The sequence below is a fragment of the Sturnira hondurensis genome, unplaced genomic scaffold, assembly GCF_014824575.4.
Source record: "Sturnira hondurensis isolate 20B ecotype Veracruz unplaced genomic scaffold, ASM1482457v3 Scaffold0010428, whole genome shotgun sequence".
In the NCBI taxonomy this organism is placed as follows: Eukaryota; Metazoa; Chordata; class Mammalia; order Chiroptera; family Phyllostomidae; genus Sturnira; species Sturnira hondurensis.
Window position 1 is genome coordinate 21433040 of NW_028083059.1, and position 22062 is coordinate 21455101.

Below are 22062 nucleotides of genomic sequence, written 5' to 3' on the forward strand. Positions count from 1 at the left end.
ATTTTTATAATAGGACTTTAAAAGTAGATTGCATTTAATATGAAATATTTATTTCCCTCCAGCCACAGTTTCTTAGACTGACATAAGAAAATTTATTTGTCATAGTAATCCCAAAATGACTTGCACCTGTGTGATATGGTCACCTTTGGAAGGCTAAACGCAGGCAAAATCAGAGGAATTTTGTGTGTAATTGTAATAATAGATTGAAAAAAAATCAAATTTTTTCTTTGTGTTTTTTTTTTTTTGGAGAGCATTTAATTTCCCCCTAATGCAGAAAGAGTCACCATATTTTCTTATAAGATGATGAAATTATTTTATGATGATGTTGAAGTGCTTCTTTTTAGATTTAGTTTTTTTTAGTTTTTAGAAATTTTTCATATTGATTGTAGGGAGTAACATTTTAAAAAGAAGATACACTAGAATATGGAACCAATCTTGGAGCTATGTAACACCAGAAAGAAAAAAAAATAAGAAAAAGAGGGTCATTATTGTTTTTTTTTATTTGTTTCTAAACAAGATATATTAAAATACTATATGTCTAGATTGAGGGCACTTATACTTCAAGTCCTGTCTAAATGAGGGGTGTCTTCATTGCCCAATTTTCTTTCATTGTTGGAGGGAATGAAAAAAGGAGGGTTGGGTGTTAGAGAAAACCTAAATGTAGAGTCATGAGGAGGGAAGCAAAGTTTCAGTGTGGCAACTAGGCTTGGTTCTGACTAATAAAATAATAACTCGGCTTCAAGAACGGGAAAGTGAGCAAGTTTGACCAGGTCATAGCAGAACAGTCTTACCAGGATGGCTGGGGAAGGAGTTATATGTCCTAAAATTCTCCTGCCCAAGAAGGACGGTACTGTAGGGCTTCTGGTAGCCCTAAAACTGGAATTCGTAATTAAGTGGTTTGAGGCAGCAATCAGAAATATTGACAGATAAGTGGACTAAGATTAAAAAAAAAACAGTTGGAAGAGGAAGTGAACTGGATACCTAGCAATTAACACCTACATGGCAGACACTCTGCTAGATATCTTACGTTTGGCCTTCTTAATGGTCTCATGAGGTAGGAGTTTTTATTCTGGTTTTATGTCTTTTTACAGGTGAGGAAATTGAGAATCAGAGAATGACACTGAATAAATTTACATAACAAGTTTTATGCATGAACTTAAAGCTGTGGAATAAAAAATAATTGAGCGTAATTAATAATCAAGGCATATAATTCATTCACTATAGTACCTACCAAGAGACAGATTTGATGAAGTGTAGAATTTGTCCAGGTAAATTAATTGATGCTTAGTGATATTTTAGAATGTGAATAATTTATTCTCTAGTCATTTCTATAGAGTTGGTGCTCTAAAGAATTAGTTAAGAGGTGCCAGTGATATTTATATTGAAGCAATGTGTTTTATGATTAAATCTCAATAGTCAAATGGTACAAATTCATATTTCCTGTTAGGGAAAAGTGGTGACTGAAATTTGTAATGGAAACAAAATCGAACAGGTGGTCTCAGGTTTTACTGCATATCTGAAACACTCCTGGTGCTTGTTGAACAGATTTATTTTTTAGAAGACTTGGTTTGGTAGGTCAAAAGTAGGGCCCCTGACTTCTGAATTTTTACAAGATATGACCTCATGCTCACCTTGATGTTCCCTAGTAGTAAAGAGCTGTGATTTTTCACTGTGATGTGTACCAGTCCTTTAAAAGCCATTTGTGAAGGTTTGATTTTCCTTTTTGCATTTCTTCTCATGTGACAGTAGTTTACACCTGTGGCCACTAGTTGCATGTGACTGTTTAAAGAAAACTAATGAGCCCTGGCTGGTGTAGCTCAGTGGATTGTGTGTGGTTCGATTCCCAGTCAAGGCACATGCCTGGGTTGCAGGCCAGTTCCCAGCAGGGCACACATGAGAGGCAACCATACACTGATATTTCTCTCCCTCTCTCCTTCCCTTCTAAAGATAAATAAATTAAATTTAAAAAAAGAAAACTAATGAAAGTAAAATGAATAAAAGTTGAGTTTTAAATACTCCAAAACCTCATGTGGCTAGTGGTAACTGTATCTGAGAGCGTATATAGCACATTTTAATCATGATTGCAGAAAGTTCTCTTGGAATACACTGTGTTAGAATTTAAGAATGAGATTTGGCTTCATTATAGTATTGTATTTATGGTATAGTATTGTATTTATGGTATTGGGGATCACTTTTTAAAAAAATTTGCCCTTATCAAATATCACTTTCTTTAAATAGGAGCAGATATTTTCTTTATAAAAGTAGCTTTCATATTAAAACATAATTCTAATTAAATTAAGAAGATGGCATGTGTATTCTTTTGTTCATTTGACAAGAGTAAACATGTTTAAAAAGATAATAACTCAGATTGCTTCAATTTGTACATGGAATGGTAACCTTCTAAAAACTCTTTTGATGTTCATGGGATTTTCCCACTAAAAAGTTTCCCCAGAAGAACATTTCTTATGGTGCTCAAAGAAGTAGGTGGGGCCTTGATATTTTATTGCTTTATAAAACAGGTTTAAAATTGATTTGCAAAAATGAATCAAAGTGGCCTGTACTACCTTCAGGATATGTCCTTATATTTATTGCTGTATGACATCAGCTTATTGTCTGCACCATCAGAAGAGTTTCTTTTTCTTAGTTTCAGAGGTATAACAGAATGATTCAGTGTTCGTAGATATTGCATAAGGATCAACACAATAAATCTAGATAATATCTGTCACCATACAGAGTTACAAAATATTTTTTTGCCATGAGAATTTTAAAGATCTACTTTATCAGCAACTTTCAAATAAGCAATGCAGTATTATTAACTGTAGTCCCCATGCTATACCTTACATCCCAGTGACTTATTTTATAACTGGAAGTTTGTACCCTTTATCAAGAATTTCTATACAAAACTGGCATGGAATTTATCATTAGATTTTAAATGCAACCATGTTAGTTTGGTAGTATTATATTTTCTGAATATATTGCACGTAATCTATAAAGTATCAAGTGAAATTATCTTAAAAACATAATTATGTATTATAATTTGAAAAATACATTTAAAAAGATTTTACTTATTTATTTTTAGACAGAAGGGAAGGGAAGGAGAGAGGGAGAGAAACATCAGTGCGTGGTTTCCTCTTTTGGAACCCCCACTGGGGACCTGGCCCACAACCCAGGCATGTGCCCTGACTGGGACTAGAACCAGCGACCCTTTGGTTTTCAGATTGGTGCTCAGTCCACTGAGCCACACCAGCCAGGGCTGAAACATACAATTCTTGAAATAGAAAAAACTTCTTGGGAATGGGGTAGGAAGAAACCTTGCACGATTTTAAAATATTATCTATTGACATTAAAGTTAGTTTCTTAAATAAGTCATTTAATATATATAAAAACTAAAGTTTATAGTGTTGGCTTTTTTCTTTTCATAGTCAAACAGAAGTTTAAAACTGAAACAACCCCAGGCTGCCTTTCTTGTCTCTTGGTACCAAACCTTAGAGTTGTTGGACCAAGTTACATGACTTCTTACTTCAAAATGCTTCTTGAGTTTTTATTTCTTTTTCCTTTTCATTACTTATGTTGCCTTACCAACTGCATTAGGGGTGGTTCTCTCTCCAGTCTCTGGGTCTCCTCCCACCGCTCTCAGCCTGCCTAGTAGTCCTGTGAGCTCCTAAATGTCTTCCTGTTAATTTACTCTACAAAAGCTTCTAAGAACTTATTTGTTGCCAATGCGCTAGACTCCAAAAGCCTTTCTTGAACATGTTGCGATTTCTTGAGTTTGGCTAGCACAATAATTTAAATTCCTATTTTTCACTAGTCTTAGATTGAAGCCTTCCTACAAATGCTGGGCTCCTTGGTGCCACATCATTATCTGTTCCCTTCCTCATTACCTCATCAGAAACACATTTTTCCCTTCCTCTCTGCTCTTTTTTTTATGGTTATGGGTTAAATTGTGTCCCACAAAAAGTTTTCGAAGCCTTAACTCCCAGTACCTGTAAATGTGATATTATTTGGAGATAGATCTTTGGGATGAGCAAGTTAAGGTGACCTCATTAGGGTAAAAATGACTGTATCCTTATAAAAAAAGGGAAATTTGGGCACAGAAGCACAAAAAGACATGGGGAGAATGCCAAGTGAAGGTAAAGGCAGGTTGGGGTGTGGGATGGCAGCAGCAGCAAGGGAACTTCCACCGAACCAGCAGGAGCTAGGAAAGAAGCGTAGAAGAGATTCTCCCTCACAGTCCTTAGAAGAAGCCAACCTAAGGACTTAGTCTTGGACCTGTAGCCTCCAGAACTCTGAGACAACAAATGGCAGTCCTTAGAGCTACCCTGCTTTTGTTACTTTCTCATGGTAACTCTAGGAAACTGATCTACCCACTGTGTTGTTGTTTGTTTGTTTGTACATTTATCCGTTTTTTTTAATCCTCACCCAAAGATATGTTTATTCATTTTAGACAGATAGGAAGGAAGAGAGAGAGAGAAAAGAGAGAGCGAAACCTTGATGTGAGGGAGAAACATTGACAAACATCGATTGGTTGCCACTTGTATGTACTCCAACCGGGGATGGAACCCGAAGCCTATGTATGTGCCCTGACTGGGGATTGAACCCGCACCCTTTTGGTGTGTGGGATGCTGCTCCAACCAACTGAGCTATCTGGCCAGGGCTGTGTTGTTACTTACTTAAAATTTTTTTGGCATTAATGCCCATCTTCAAGACTCCAGTGGTCATTTCTGTGGATGAATGTTCTCCATATAAATATGCAAGTGTGTTTGTAAACATAAAATTCCCAATAATTTCAGGGGCAAAGAACCTCCAACCAACCAAAATCATATCCACCTCTCCATAGCCCACCAAAATCTCTTCTCTAAGAATCTAGTTTGCCTACTGCACTTGCCTGTCAGTTCTTATTTCCCCTTTGGCATTTATGTATATTCACATACTTCTTGGACTCTCAACTTTTCAACATATGTAAGCCCCTCTCATTTTGAAAACTGTAATATTTCTAAGTCCTAAACAACTAGATTGTATGTACTTGAAAGATAGGGTTAGTTCACCGACATTACGAGGCAATTATGTATGAGAGATATGAGCTCACAGGTTCACATTCCCAGTATATGCCCGTTATATACTAAGTGCTCATCCCTTAGTGTCAGCCACTTTTGTTCCCTTTCTTAATAATATTGGTGTTTATTAAAATACTTCTTAACAGAAAATAACTTGACCTTCCTGCTTGGGTGAAGGAATAATAATAGTCGGTATTACTTCACTCAGCCCGTGCTGTCCAGCATCAAGTGAAGGGGAGGTAGGGAGGACTGGGAGTGGTAAGGCAGAGCAGCAGCGTTGCATGGCAACGTCAAGAAAGGGAGGCAGGCGTTGGGGTTCACAGCTTCGATTCTCAGCTTCCTGTGAATTATTTGAGAGACATTATGCAATATTATAGGACACTGTACGTGTATGATATCTATTGTACAAATAGCTCTCTGTGCCTTATTTGGGGGATGTTTGTGCAATATTTACCCCTTTAAGCTTGATAATTTCATCTAAAAAAGCAGAGCTAATTATCCTTATATTTTGGGGGATGATTAGAACCTCTTCTAAGACTAAGTCATTTTTAAATCTTCATGCGTGCTCAGAGAAATTTGCATTCACTTTGAAGAAATCACAGACCCTTTGAAGCAAACCCTGACCAGGCTAAGGACACCTCTTCTTTAGTCTCTTTTACAACAGATTTCACTCCTAAAATCATGTTTATGGGATTCAGAAGAGAGTCCTGGTTCTAGCTACAGGGGAATTTTGTTGTCAACTTTAATCAAGTATTTTCAATATGTTGATTAGTTTTCCTTTGTTTGCAAAATGTGCGGGTTGACAAATTTATCTGTTCTTACTCCAGCTTTAACATGCTGTATTAACCTCATTTTATGGATGAGGAAACTGACCCAGTAACCAACGATGGGGAGGTAGAAAATGATGGGCCCAAGGAAAAAGCCTGCATATTCTGATATAAATCCATTACTTTCTGTCCTCCCACCTGCCATGTAGAACCAAAGTATTATTTCTAGTTTTTCTTACATTAATTTGAGGGTTATAAAGAAAAACTCTGGTCTGTAAAGTTTATTCTCAGGCAAGGTAAATTCTTAATAAGTTGTACTCTTTTATGGCATGATTTAATGGTGAAATACCCAAATTTTGGAGCAGGCTGCAGAGACCTGGATCTCTATCACTAAGTACCTGTGAAATCTTGGATTAGTGAGTTAATTACTGTGCCTCAGTTTCCTCAGCTACAAAGTATGGGTAAGAACAGTGCCTACCTCAGAACATTTTGTGGATTGTGAGAATTAATACAGCTAATGAGCTGAATCATAAATATATTTTAACTATTGTTCTATTTGATGTTTAAGTCTACTGAATATCTATCACAGTAAGTCAGCCTCTAATTCAGTGACTTTCAAACTTTACAAGAAAATCACATGTGTACCCATAAAGTACCAGTTACAGGTCCTTATACCCAAAAAGAATGACTGATTAGGTCAGTAACCACTTATTTATACTTTTAACCTCATCCCTGATTTTTCTAAAGTAGAAAAACAAAATAAAATAAAAATACTTAAAAATTAGTGGATACTCATAAAGGTATAAAGAAGGATTACCCTTGAGACACACTACCTTTGTTTATATTTAATAATTAAAACTTTTTGAAAGTTTATATTACTTAATATGTTGTTATTTCCATTTTGACATGCCCATGCCTTATATTTTAGGAGACCATTGGGGTGAGCCTCTATTTGCCTCTGAAAATACCTACATGCAGTTTTATGTGAACATGTAATAAATAAAGTGCTTATTTCAAAAGAAAATTACTCTTTTTATTTTTTAAATTCATTTTATTGATTTTGCTATTACAGTTGTCCACATTTTTCCCTCTTTGCCACCTTCCACCTGGTACCCTCTTCCCTCCAGTATTCCCCCCTTAGTTCATGTCCATGGGTCATATTTGTAAGTTCTTTGGCTTCTCCATTTCCTATACTATTCCTAGCATTCCCTTGTCTATTTTGTACCTACCAAATATGATTCCAATTCCTGCATCTCTTTTTCTATTCTCCCCTTCCCCTCTCCCAGCTGATAACCCTTCAGATGATCTCCATACCTGTGATTCTGTTCTGACCTGGTTGTTTGCTCAGTGTGTTTTTTTAGATTCAGTTATTAATAATTGTGAATTTGCTGCCCTTTTAATGTTTATAGTTTTGATCTTTCTTTTTTCTTAAATAAGCCTCTTTAACATTTCCTTTAATAATGGCTTGGCGATGATGAACTCCTTTATTTTTTCCTTGTCTGGGAAGCACGTTCTCTGCTTTTCCATTTTAAACCATCGTTTTGCTGGGTAGAGTAATCTCTGTTGCTAATCTCTGTTGCAAGTCCTTGCTTTTCATCACTTTGAGTGCTTCTTGCCAGCCCCTTCTTCTAGCCTGCAAAGTTTCTTTTGGGAAACCAGCTGATAGTCTTATGGGAACTCCTTTGTAGGTAAATCTCTTATTTTCTTGCTGCTTTTAAGATTCTCTAATTTTAACCTTTGGCATTTTAATTATGATGTGTCTTGGTGTGGTTTCTTTTGGGTTCATCTTGTTTGGGATGCTCTGTGTATCCTGAACTTGTATGTCTATTTGCTTTCCCAAATTAGGGAAATTTTCTTTCATTATTTTTTCAAATAAGTGTTCGATCTCCTGCTTTTCCTTTTCTTCCTGTGTCATCTGTATGATTCAGGTGTTGACATGTTTGGAAATGTCCCAGAAATTTCTTACACTATCCTCATTTTTTTGAATTCTTGTTTCTTTGTTCTGTTTTGGTTGAATGTTTCTTTATTTCTTGTGTTCCAAATCATTGGATTGAATCATGGCTTCCTCTCCTTTACTGTTGTTTCCCTGAAGATTTTTCTTTATTTCAATTAGTGTAACCTTCATTTCTGTATGTTTTTGCCCTTCTCGGGGAGTTCTCTGAGCATCCTGATCACCAGAGGTTTGAACTCTGCATCTGATAGGTTGGCTAACCTCTGTTTCGTTTAGTTCCTCTTCTGGGGTTTGGTTCTTTTCTTTCATTTGGGCCATATTTCTTTGTCTTCTCAATTTGGCAGCTTCCCTATGTTTGTTTTCGTTTATTAGGTAGAGCTGCCTAGACTCACTGTTTTAGTAGTGTGGCCCATGGTAGGAAAGGCACCTGTAAATTGCATGGGGCAGAGTATTAGGTAACTGTCAGGGTGGGGCAACCGGCTTCATAGCCTTGTGGCTCCTGAGGGCTCAGAGAGGGGGCAGTGCTGCTTCCTGGCTTTTGGAGGTTTACCTGGCTCTCACCCTGTTTCCAGTCCTTCCTCCACTCCCTGTGTGCAACTGGCACTCTTCCAGCTGTTACCCTGGTGGTGAATCCCAGAGTGGGTGGGTTTGTGAGTGTTCTAAGACTGCACAGGCCCTCTAAGCGGAGTCTCCTGAAAATCTGGCAGTTTCTTCCATCACCACAACTCCCACTGGTTTCTATAGCTAGAAGTTATGGGGACTTATCCTCCTGACCCCGGAACCCTGGGCTGTGCAGTCTGGTCTGGGGCTGGGATCACTCCCTCCCAAGGTATCCCTTCGGATTTTTACCCACCACATGTGAATGTGGGATCACCTGTTAGGCCCCCACCACTGCTTCTCTGCACTGCTCTGTAACTCCTCACCTCTCTCTGCCTCTCAGCCTGTCTCTGTGACTGTGCCCCTCCTACCCGTGGGAATGAATGTGACTTCTTTAAATCCTTAGTTGTTGGACTTCCATACAGTTTGATTTTCTGGTAGTTCTAGGAGCTATTTGTCTTGAGGTTTAGTTGTAAATCTCTCTGTGGTTGAGTGAGGAGGCGAACATTTTGGCCTACATCCTCTGGTTGACCAGAAGCAAATTACTCTTACTTTTTAAATGACCATATTATTTTTAGTTCTAAAATTAATAAAACCGAAACCAAAATCTCAGTTCTTGTTTTACTGTTAGCAGAAAGCTAGAGAAATGCCTGTTATGTTGAGATATTCTACAAGTTATCATAGGCTGAGTTTGAAAAATGCAAGTATATTTTGATAATGTATTTTGGGCTTAATTTATTATTAATAGAAGGTCTCAGAATTGCTCAAATGTGAAGTGAAAAATAATTTAAGGTTAAAAAAATTTTTCCCTAGGCATCATAGCCCAGCAATTACCCTGTAATGTTATTGAAAATAAGTAAAATAATTAGGTCTATTTGTTTCCTCAGGAGAAGAAGCTTTTTGTGCCCTCTGTTCATTTAATCTCATACAGGTTTTCCAGGTTTCCGGGAAAACTTATTTTGTTAGGAGATGTTTGCTTCTACTCTGTCTGTGTTGGATGCTGTACGGAAGCATCCACTAATTCAGCTCTGTTGCATGTAGTTTTGCATAGAGGATTCTTTTAGATTCATTTGCTGGGTATTATGAATGCCCACAAAAAAGTTTAATGTTGACTAGGAGGTACATAACTACATGTACATTATTTAAGTGCACTTAGTGTTGCTTGTGTATCGTTCACATTAACCGTGCATCTAAAGATAAACTTTAATTAAAAAAGTGAAAAAGAAAGAAAAAGATAGGTAGTACCGACTATTTATCTGATTTTTTGTTTGTTTTTTTGCACTCATGTATCACCTGCAACAGGGACAGGTCAGTGCAGTTTGAATACTTAGTACGTTTTAGTTGAGTGAATGCATGAATGCTAAAGAGTTAGCAAAAATCGGATTTTATCTTTTTCGTATTTTTCAAAAATTTGTGTTGGGCTCACTTTGCTGCATCTACTGCGATGATGGAGATCCTTGTCAGCAATCAGACTGGTGACATTCCAGAAGATGTTGACATCACTCTGAAGGGATGCACAGCTATAATGAGGGGCCCCAGAGGTGCCCTGCAGAGGGACCTCAGTCACGTCAACATGGAACTCAGTCTCCTTGGACAGAAAAGAAGAGGCTCTAGGTTGACAAATGGTGGGAAAGACGAAGGAACTGGCTACCACTCACACAAACAACGGTCATGTACCAAATATGATCAAAGCTGTTACACTGGACCTTTGTTACAGGATGAGCCCTGTGTGTGTCCACTTCCCTGTCAGTGTCGTTATTCAGGAGAATAATTTTCTTGTGGAATCAGGAATTTCTCAGGTTTGGGTTTGGATGAGTTCAGGCATTGATTGTTCAGTATTTCAAGCTGAGAAAGATGAGTTAATTCTTGAAGGAAATGACATGGAACTTGTATCAGTTCAGCGGCTTTGATTTAACTAGCCACAGGGGTGGCTAAAAACAGGGGTGTCAGAAAAATTTTGGGTAGTGTTTTTGTTTCTGAGAAAGGAACAGTTCATCAGGCTGCTGAATAAGATTGAACTTGTCTGCTACAGAAACAGCAAGATAGAGGATTTCTCTCAGACTTCTTTGTGATATTTCAAAGATACAATGAAAGTCCTGTGTTGAAAAAACAATTTTGTTATCTTTTACACTTCTAAAATAAAATATTTTATTGTGAAAATAATACTAGAACACCATGTAATAAATACCTAGAAACTAGAGAAAATTAGAATGAAACAAAAACTATGCATTTTCAATGGTTCCTAGGAAAGCAACACTTTTAAGTTACATTTTAGATCATTTTTTTAGTTTTTTTTTCTCTCTGCTTCTTTTTTCTCAGCCTACTTCTTCTTCTACAATTGTATACCCTGTACCACTGTTAGTCCTTGTATTTTCAACACACATGATAATTGTATAGGTTTCAATGTCTTTATAATTATTTCTAGACAGAGTTTCCTACTTGGAATGGATCAAAAGTCCTGTATATCAAAGTAGTTTCATAGGGGCTATGGCTTCATAGCTACTGTGGATGTCTGCTTCCCAGAAGAAGTAAGGATTGCCCTTACATTCTCTGCTGTTGCCTCCAGGCATGGATGTTTGCTTTAAATAGCTTATAAATGCATGTGGGATCTCCCTTCATTTTCTTTTCCCATTGTCTGATCATTCATTCAACATGTTTATTGAGCACCCGATGATGGCTAGATGCTGTTGTAGGTGCTGGAGATGTAGAAATACGTCAGTTCTGGTCTAACTATTTGATGACTAAACACAAGTATTTCAGTATCATAAATGCTTTCTAAACAGAAGTGACACTGTCGCCCTTTCTCTTCAAAATTAAGCTATCATCAAAATAATGACTATAAGTATTATATTTTCCTTTTAAAGTTGTATTAAAATAAAAAGTGATAAATGCATACAGGCATCATATTACTACAATTAATATGATATAGATTAATATGATGTAATAAATACCTAGAAACTAGAGATACTGAAACTATTTCAAAAGAAAAGTCCAAAATATAACCAAAGACACTGAAATACAGAACAGGCTGATGGGGACCAGAGGGAAGAGGGGAGAGAATTTCAGGGGAAAAGGGGAAGAATTTATAGGAACTAGTATAAAGGATGCATGGACAATAACTAAAGGGCGTAGAAATGGGAGGGAGGTGGGGAGCACTGGAGGGGTGGGCTAGGATGGGAGTAAAAGACAGAAAACTGTACTTGAACAATAATTAAATAAAAAATTATTTTTTAAAAAGAAAAGTCCAAACGTACCTTCAAAAGAAAGGAAAGACAGATAGGTAGCAAATCTCAACTCAGAGCGCAATAAAGGAAAAACCTGTTTTAGAATTAGGATAACTTTTTGGAGTTCTTTGCGTCAAAACTTGTTTACATGAAAGTTTCATGTATGGTCGATTTCCCCCTTTTGGATCTACTACACATAGCCTTGTTTGGGCTGATGAATTGTTTGCGTACCTGTTCAGAAAATTAAAATCACTGGGTAGATTTTAAGGTAATACTTGGAATTCCCTGTAAGTCTCACCTTGTGTGTCACGGGATAAGAATCTGTCTCAGCATCCTTTGTTACGATGCCCCTTAGAATCTGGAAGAACTGGTGAGGGGTAAAATGAGGGGGAAATGGGGAAGATACAAGGGAGGGAAAAATGGCCATTCACTAAGGAGTGAATGAGTTCTTTAGACATTCTTGTTCGTGTCAGAAGTACTGACTGGGTTTAAAAAGTGACTGAAGTTGACTGCATTCCTATAGGGATTTCTCAGTAATCCTTTAAAAGGCTGCTTTTGGTCCTTTGTTTTTTTAAAAGTGTAACTGTACTTAGACAATTATTCTTAAAATTGCCATTCCATACTTTATCTTGCGGACACCTGTATTCATAGAGTTTTAAACTGTGGCTCAAGTATGACTACCTAATTCAAGAAGTAAAGTTGAAAGCTTTATTTTTAGTAATTTAATTGATTTTAGGTTATTGATGCAGTAGATTATATCCATGATACACAGTCTGTGAAAATCTAATGCAACTCTTTAGAGAAGGAATTGGCTTAAAAACATATTTGAAATAAAAAGATTAATTTTAGAATAAAGCTTTTCCTTTAAAAATTTAAATTCAGGACAAAGGAAGTTTAGCAAGCAAGGTTTATTTTATACAATTAACAGGAGTATTATTGAGTATTTCCATTTTAATAAGGAAGTCTGCTCATGTTCTCTGTATTGGGGTTCTAGTTGGCTCAAATGTATAACCATCTGCTATTTCCATATTACATATAAAAAGAAATGAAGTGTAGGTTAACATTGCAATAGCATGCCATTTGTCTTAATATGTTTAAAATCCAATGTTAGGAGGAGCTATATTTCCATAGAAATAAAAAAATTCACAGGACCACCCAAATAACTATTTTTCACAGTACAACATATTGTCCAAAATCCTTTGTCTTTTAAAAATGGCTCTAACACCTGAAATAATCTATTATATTATCAGACCTGAATATTTTTTTGTATTTTAAGATGAGCATTAGTAGCCCTGGCTGGTGTAGCTCAGTGGATTGAGCGCAGGCCTGCGAACCAGAGGATCGTGGTTCGATTCCCAGTCAGGGCACATGCCTGGGTTGCAGGCCAGTTCCCAGCAGGGGACGCACAAGGGGCAACCATACATTGATATTTCTCTCCCTGTCTCCTTCCCTTTCCCTCTAAAGATAAATAAACAAAATCTTAAAAAAAAGATGAGCATTAGTAAATAAAGTGTTAATTGGGAGTTCTGATAACCTTGGTGTATTTACAGCGAGTTGACTTGAGGTATCATTCTGCACAATTACAAACTTCATCTATATTCTGGTAACTCTAGGATTTTTTTTATTTACAATGAAAGGGGGAAAAACACAACAATACTATTCTTTCAGGAATGTTTAAAAAGCATTAGTATGTGTTTTAAATATTGAAAGTCACACATTTAGTCAATGGCTCTCTCTATATGTAATATTTTCCCCAACAACAGTGATATATTTTAGGACTATTTTATTTATTTATTTTTAGAGACAAGGGAAGGGAGAGAGAAAGTGGGATGGAAACACTGATATTTCAAAGAAACATTGAAAAATGTTGATCAGTTGCCTCTCAAACACCCCCAGCCGGGAACGTGGCCCACAACCCAGGCCTGTGCCCAGACTGGGAATTGAACTGCTGACTTTTTGGTCTGTGGGATGACGCTCAACCCAATGTGCCACACTGGTCAGGGCCAGAGATACTTTCTTGCAGATGGCCTTAGAGAGAGTCAACCTCTGATGATTCTTAATCACAAGAACTTGGCTGGGCTAAGTGCTCTAGTTTTGTTTCATTTTTCATGTGTTATGAAAGATGTTTTGCTGTGTAAATGAGGAATTATTTTAAGTTGAATTCTCAACTAAAACTAGAAACTGGCTCAATTTGTAACTTTTTTATAAGTTTAGGAAAAAATAATCCATTTCTCCATAAGTAATAAGAATTCTAATGTAATTCCAGGAAAGTTTGGGAGAAGAGTCATAAAATGAAAAAACTTCCATGTACTGCATTCATGGTTCCAGCCATGAGACATGTAATATTATTTCATGTATCAAAGATTATGCTAACCTATAAAGTAGAGATATTATTTTTATACTCATTTTACAGGTGAGGAATGTTGTTCAAGTTTACACAGCTAATAAGTAGTAGAGCCTAGATTTGAACCCAGGCAGATGGAATTCTTTCTCTAGGTTTAATAAACTTTCCCCACAAAATACTACATTAGTTCATGTTTTTCCGGCCTTTATTTCTTCCTTCTGAAAATCAGTTTCTCCTACTACTGCCTATCTTTGTATCATTCTTATTTTTCAGTATTATCCTTGTTAATATTTCTGTCTCTTGTAGTGAATTGCAGGCTATTAAGTTCAGGGATCTGATTTCATATGTCTTTGTACTATCAGTGCTTAGCACAAATCTTAATACAATATAGGCACGCACACACACACATATATATATACATATGCATATATGTATACATATACATATACACACACACACACATATATACCCTATTCCGATGCATAGGATAATGAGAGAAGATGTACTTTAAGATATGTAAATATTTTTCTTTGGCAGTTTACAGATGGTGACAGTGCTTCTATTTGCATGTTAATTGGAAATTTTACTGAAGTGCAAGTAGGAAGCATGAACTGAGCTAACCAACTCCAGCCCTCCAGTCCCTTTCTTTTTTTTAAGCTTTTATTTATTTATCTTAAGAGGGGAAGGGAAGGAGAGAGGGAGAGAAATATCAGTGTATGGTTGCCTCTGGTGTGTCCCCTGCTGGGAACTGGCCTGCAACCCAGGCATGTGCCCTGACTGGGAATCGAACCGCAATAGTGTGGTTCGCAGGCCCGCACTCAATCCACTGAGCTACACCAGCCAGGGCCCTCCGGTCCCTTTCTTTATAGCTCAGAGTGAAACCCTGCCTGCTTTGAGTAGGCGAAGGCAGCTCCTGCAGTTAATGCCCTAGTAGCTTCTGCAGTGTTTGGGTCTTGTGACGGAAGTGTCTTGTTTAGGTTTGAAATTATTAAAAATGGTGGGAGAGTCCAAACGATACTGTTTATAAAATTTAATTTATGTTACTGTCAGTCTTTTTTCTATTTCTGGGAATACCACATGTATTAAATTCTATAGGAATATAACACCGGCCCAGGATTCACTCTTAGAATTCTGTTTGGTCTATTTTGCTAGCCACTTTAGATGATCACAGGTGCTACCTGTGGCACTCAGTTAATTTTTCAAATTATTCTAAATTTTGGCAAAAACAGTCCCCCCGTTCAATCTTTAGAGTAGAATTATGATAAAAATAAATTAGGATTAAACATAGTACCGAAGGAAAGTTGCATGTGTCATTCATTTATCATATAGTTATCTTCATGCATTCTGTTTCACTTGTATTTCTTTTCTCCATATAATTTCAGGTGAAACTCTGCAGTTTGTCCATAGTCTATGGTCTGTTTTTATACCTATTCCAGTAAGAAGTGTGAGCATTGGGGAAATGTATATAACTTAGTAGAGGATATTTAAGTCTATTCTCTACACAGTGAGTAATTAATGGGTGCTGTCTTTTTATTTTTAACAAATATCTCCTTGTAGGATGGAATTCTGACAGGAAAATTATAGGATTGGTGCCTGCAATAGGATTTATGTTAATAATTGGAGGCTGTCTACTCCTTAAAATGTAAATGGGGCTTAAATAAAAAGGCTAAGAGGCAGGACTCCTTTGAGAACATAGGTATTCTTTTACAAATATAGATATATTGTCAAGGCAAATATACATACCCCTCTCCCTGTCTTGGACAGATGTCACCAGGTTGTCTGTTAATATTCATTGTGCATCCGTCTGCTACTCACTCACTGAAATTGTTTCTCTTCTGCTTCTAGCAATTTCATAAGCATTCTTGTGCAGCAAGGTCTTAGGTTTTGTAATATTACCTGCCAAAGAATACAAAAAAGGAATTTGTATCACAACAAGACTTTGTTAATAAAATAAACAGTTTCACTCAATCTGCTGTGAAGAAACGGACTTGAACACATGAATAAACAAAACCCTGAGATAAATATTGCTGCCATGCTAGAAAAAAAAGAATAAAATCATATATATGAAAGAAAAATAAATTTACATATGTGTGTGTATTTTACCTACCTCAACAGAATGTTAACATGATCAGCCTCTTACATGGTTACTTGCTTGTATTTCTGTAAATGTGATGTCTGAAAAGGGAGGAACCATTTACATCCAACTAGGAGCTTGATTTCCTCATCATAAATCTAATGTGACTGTGATATATTTCCTTGAAATACTTAGCACTTATGTGTATATCTTTTTCCAGCTGTGGTTGTGTAAATATTTAGGTATTTCAGTCGCTTGCATTTATATTTTATCTTCCAGCGGGCAGCTGTTGAAGAAATCCTGCCATGGGCCTTTCCCTGGTGCTGGCGTTGCCTGAAGTCAGTCCTGTTAAGTTCATTCCCAAGGCTACTTCTGGTAGACAGGAGTCCTGCCAAGGGCAGCTGATATTATGATCCTGGTTCTTGATAAAGCCTCAGTCCATCAGTCCCCTTCTTCTTTGACCCTCTCTTAAGGCTCCTATGTAGAGTGTAGTTGAAAAGTGGAAGTTGGTTTTGCCAAGTATAATATAAACCTCATATCTCATTGTATTAAAAAAATACCCAAGGTAGCATAATTAGGATGGTGGTTATATGGTGGCTTATCGGAACTCGGCACTTATGATTGGAGAATGCTTTTTGTGAATACGGAGTCAATAATATCTTAGAGAGGTTTGTGAGACTGGAGGTGCACACCTCTTCTAGGAAGGAAGGATGTGATCACAAAAGGTCTTTCCTCTGCCCTCTTCTGAGATTCATGGAAGCCCTTCCCTATTGCGTCTTGGTGTAGCTCCCTTAAAGTCCTCCTTTGAGAAAGTAAGTCACGGTTATTGAGAGAAGTTTAGCGACTTTTCCAGCAAAGTGTGTTGGTGGAAAAATTGGGGGAACCACTGGTATTGAATTTTAATTATGCACACAGTGGGTAGGCATTGAAGTTCTCTGAATATTACCAACTGATGATATAAGGATATTTACTAAAAAATGCAGGATTGTATTTAGAGAAGATGACACAGTGTAGGGAAACTGTCCATCCCCATTTATTTGTTATGAAGGTCTTTACTGAACTATTTAGCTGTGGCATCAGCTGAGTTCCAGGAGCATTGATGGCCCAAGGATGTGGGAAAGGCACGGCAGTTGTCATCAGGATTGCCTCTTACTCTTTGTTGTCTACATTTTAAACATAAGTAATCAGAATGAGCACTTCCAGTGTTGGAAACAGGAATGGACAAAGCCTGTTCCTCTGTAAATTTTAGCAAATTAATTCTAGCAGTATTTATGGAATCGCTGGCAAAAGCAAGGGTTTTGAACTTCATCAGGACTGAATCCAGCACTTTCAGCCTTTGTGCTGAACAATGACAGAGCCTCAGTTCCCCCATGCAGATACCAGATATAACAGCGCCCACCCCATAAAGATGATGTTGTGAAGACGGGGTGATAGATAATTAGTGAGGTTTTTTTTTTCATTTTTCCTGCCTGGACTTGGTAATAAAGAAAAATTTATTGTAGTTTTTATAGTGATGATGGTTGCCATTTATTATTTTCATGATTGAGGTTGATCAATCACTCATTATACATATATATCATTTTGGAATTGGAATGTTATTTTCCTGAAGGTTATGCCTTATGAGAAGTGTGCACTTTCTGACTTTTTGTTATGATTTGCAAAGGTATTGGCTCCACAGTTAACTAACTCATTTTTTCCTTTGCTAACACTATCCATTCTCTTCAGATTATTATATATGGTAATAAGTTGTATTTTTTTGAAGTGTGTTCCTTAAAAAATGGTTAGTGGGGATGCCCTATAAAAAATTAAATGGCCAAGCAAATCTGAGAAATATTGTATATTTTACCTTTTGGCTAATCATAATGTGTATTAGCAAGAAGAGATAGACCTTGATTGCTGCAACCTTCTTTTTATAAATATCCATTAATGATCCGAGGAAAAGAATATTCCAAAGAGCATTCTGGAAAAGGTGGCTCGTATTAGAATAGACAGCTTTTTTATTGCTGAAACTCTTCTACTGAATGTTGCATTACAAAAACCCTGGTGAAGACGTGAGCCTCAGTTAATTCCCCAAAGTCATTCTGGCTGTGGTCCTGGTGTTTGGAGCTATAGCATAGGTGCAGTCCTGCCCTCCCTGCCCCTGAGTGGAGCCCGCAGGGGGATCTCCAGGTTCTGTAACTGGCTGTTACTTCCTCTGTACAGTCCCCTAGATAGTTTTATTCTTCTCTGTGGTTTCAGTCTCTGGCTTGATTCAGCTGAGATTTCTTTCTGAGGTCAAATCTGGGTATTTAATTGGCAGCTTGTTCTCCCCATTTGAATATTCTAGAAGTACTTCAAACTCTCCATGTCTCATAGTGAGTAAATTGTCTCTTGTCCTTTTTACCAAACCCCACACTTTTATTTTCTTCCTCCACTGGAACTGCCCTTCACCCATTGCTCAGATCACAAATTTGGAATCTTCCTGTCCTCCACTTCCTCCTCCTTTGCATTTTTCATGTCTATTTCACTCCACATTGCCAGTGCATAGGTCCTGTTAATATTGTAACTAAATGTCTCTAGATACTTCTCTCTCTTTTCTCCTCTGTCGATGTCCAAGTGCAAGTTTCAGAATTTATTGCTTGAAGAGTGCAAAAGTGTCCTAACTTAGCCCTTCCTAGCATATCTTCTGCTACAGTACAAGTTTCACACTACCAATAGTGAGCTCTTTAAAATCAAACTTGATCATGTGATTCTTTGCTTAAAATATTTAAATGTTCTTGTCGCCTTCTGTTAGGTTTCTGAACTTTGACTTGATGCACAAATCCCATCACATCATCTCTTCTAGTTACTTCTTCAGGCATGTGCTTTCTAATCTCTGACATGAGCCTTACATTGAGGCTACCCTAACCTACCTGCAGGTCCTACAAATAAGTGTACCATACATATTCTTTCATCACCATGCCACTGAGTGAAATCACCTCCTTTCTTTTCTTTCTGACTCTTTTTGCAAGACTCAAGTTTCGTGTTTTGGGATAAATTCTCTGCCTTGCTCAGGTAGTCTTTCTTTGTGCTCTCACAGCAACCTATGCAACTTTTTTTTTCTATCTAAAGTGGACTTTTAGAATCCAAAATACAGTTTGCTTTAATTAAATATATATTAGCTCCACAGTTAATTCTGATTAGCATCCACCTTTCATAATTACAGCCAAAGCAAAGGCCAGTACTGTATTATAATGCCTTACTTTGTTAGGTTTTATAATACTTGTGATTGAGTAATCTAAAATCCAATTTAAATTTAATTTGATTTTATAGCCTTTTGTGAGAGAGTATGCATTCCTATGTTATTTTTTCTCATGTTGCTAGTTTATTTTCTCTTCTTTTAGAGCTTGGTTTTATTTAAAGAGCTTATAATATGCTGTATACTATGCACTAAACTAAAGCTATTTCTCAATATTTTAGCTTATAAAACTATTAATCATATACACACACAAAGTTTGGCAGAAGTAATGTCTGCTTGAGTGTGGTTGGTAGGGTAATAATATGGGTGTGATAATTTATAGTTTTAATTTGAACATTTAACCTAAAGTATCATATGGTGTTCCATGAGTGTGATATTGTTATAGAATTACATCCTTATGATTTTGTAATGAAAGATTTTGTAATAAAAAGGGGTGTTATTTGTGCTGAACCCTGGATATATAATGGTAGTTGTTTCATGGTAGATGCAAGCAAATAATAGATCTTTTAGTTTTATCATTCATTTATTGATTTCATTAAGAAAAATGTTAATTGCAGTAGTTAAAAATTAGAGATATACATAAGCTCCATGTAGACTTTACAGTCTAGTGAAGGTCAAATAGTATGCATATTGGTCATGCACACTATTAAAAAATTAAATCTTTTAAAGTCTCTTTGTAAAGTGCATGGTTATTAAGCTTAAGATCATTCCACTCAAACAGGTCTTTCCTGTCAACAATTTATTCATTTTTTGTTCAGTCTACACATTTTTACTGATTACCTATAGTATGCTCAGCACTCTGCCAAGTGTAAGAGAAGCATCTGTAAGTAGACTTGGACGGACCCCTGACCTTACAGAGCGATGGAAAAGGCAGGCAGTATTCCAAACATCAAACATACAAATTTACTTTGTAATTCTGACCAAGTGATGATTCTCACAAATCATTCTTACCAAGGTAGTCATATAGTTTTATTTTAAAACACTTAATTTTTGCTGTAAAGGTCAGGGAGAACAAAGATTTTAAAAAAGGGTCTATGTACACTAGGGAAAGATCATTTTGGGCTCAGACCCCATGGCAGGCACAGGCCTGTGGAAAGCAGAAACTCAAAATATTTGTGGAGCTAACAGAAGGGTGGGTGAGGAAAGCAGAGAAAGGAATGGAGGAGGAGGAAGTCTGGACAGCTAGTGAGGGGAATGAACACTCTGGCTCTTGTAGGTCTTGTTAAGGACTTATCCTAAGAGCAATGCCTTTATTTTGAGAGCCATTGACAATGGGGGGGGGGCACCCAGATTATATTTGCATTTCAAAGCCTTCATCCTCTACGTTGAAGTGAAGCTGTTATTTAAGAGCTTTCCTAAATGCTGTTGGGGATTGGTAGAAGTTTGATCTGGGATGGTAGCTGGCTGTAGAGACAGAGATGAGTAGATTAATTTGAGAAATTTGGGGGAGGACTAGAGGACAGAAAGCCAAGTGTCAAGGAAGACTGGTTTTTACTTATTGTTATTCATTGAGATTGGAACACTAAATGAGAACAAGGCTGGGAGCACAATGAAATGAAGCCTTGGGCTTTTGAATTTGAGAAATCTCTAAGAAGTTTACATATTAAATGTGTCTGTGGTAAGAGTATTAAACACGGGAAGTTGATCTGTTTTAGAGAATATCATCTCATTGGGAAAATAAAGTACAGGCACAAAATATTTTAATGACACTTATGTATTTATTGTGTAATACATAAGGTCTAGATACAGGGGTGTCCAGCCTTTTGGCATCTCTGGGCCACACTGGGGAAGGACAACTTGTCTCGGGCCACACATGACATACATTGTGGCATGTAATCTCACACACAAAAATCTCATAATGTTTTAAGTAAATTTACGATTTTGTGTTGGGTCACATTCATAGCCATCCTGGGCCTCATGTTGGCCCATGGGCCGTGGGTTGGACACCCAAGAACCGTGGCCCCTCACCCAATATTCTTTTTCATTTAGTATTTATTTAATTATTTAAATTCAGCAATTTCACGTATCTTGGATGTCTATTAAAATATCAACATAATTATTGGGGAGTAATGAACTTAATTTATTAATAAAAACTCTAAAAAGTTTTATTATATTATTTAGAAAGATATAAAAGCTTCTATAAAGAAAATGTTTCAGCACATGTTTGAATATAAATGTTCATTAGTATATAGTATATATTTTGTTAAAGTACTGATTGGTGATGGTTAAAAAGGAAATTCCAGGAAGTCCTGCCAATTTTTGTAATACTTGACAATTCTCTTAACAAATTCCTCTGCAAAAATAAGCATGCACATACATGGTACAAACAAACAGGGTGGTGGGTGGGTTCCAAAGGGATTTATGGACACGAGATTTGAAAAGCAGGCAGGATTTGAACAGGGAAAGTTTAAGCAGAGACACTGAAATACAGAACAGGCTGACAGGGTCCAGAGGGGAGAGGGGAGAGAATCATAGGGGAAAAGGGGAGGAACTCACATGAACAAGTATAAAGGACACATGGACAATAACTTAGGTGGGGGGCGGAAATGGGAGGGAAGTGGGGAGCACTGGGGGGCAGGGCTGGGAATATAAGACAGAAAACTGTACTTCAACAAGAATAAAATAAAAAAAAAGTTTAAGCAGGAGCACTTTGTAAGTGGAGGGTCAAAAGGATTCAGGAATTGGAAGGTGTACCAGAAGGATTAGTTAAGGAAGAGGGTTGGAAGAGTGGGTCTATATTATGCAGTGTTTAAAGAGCAGTGCTAATGCCTAGTCTTCTGAAATAAGACTTTTAATGTTTTCAAGAGATAATAGGAACCTATTTTGTCAATTCT

The 22062-nt window shown here is 36.9% G+C and overlaps 1 protein-coding gene and 1 pseudogene across 6 annotated transcripts in view; both read left to right on the top strand.

Moving 5' to 3' along the window:
- Positions 1–22062, top strand: part of ROBO1 (roundabout guidance receptor 1) — a 414052-nt gene that overhangs the window by 54983 nt on the left and 337007 nt on the right. The gene's annotated exons all lie outside the window — the stretch shown is intronic.
- Positions 9817–10380, top strand: LOC118995872 (60S ribosomal protein L9-like; annotated as a pseudogene).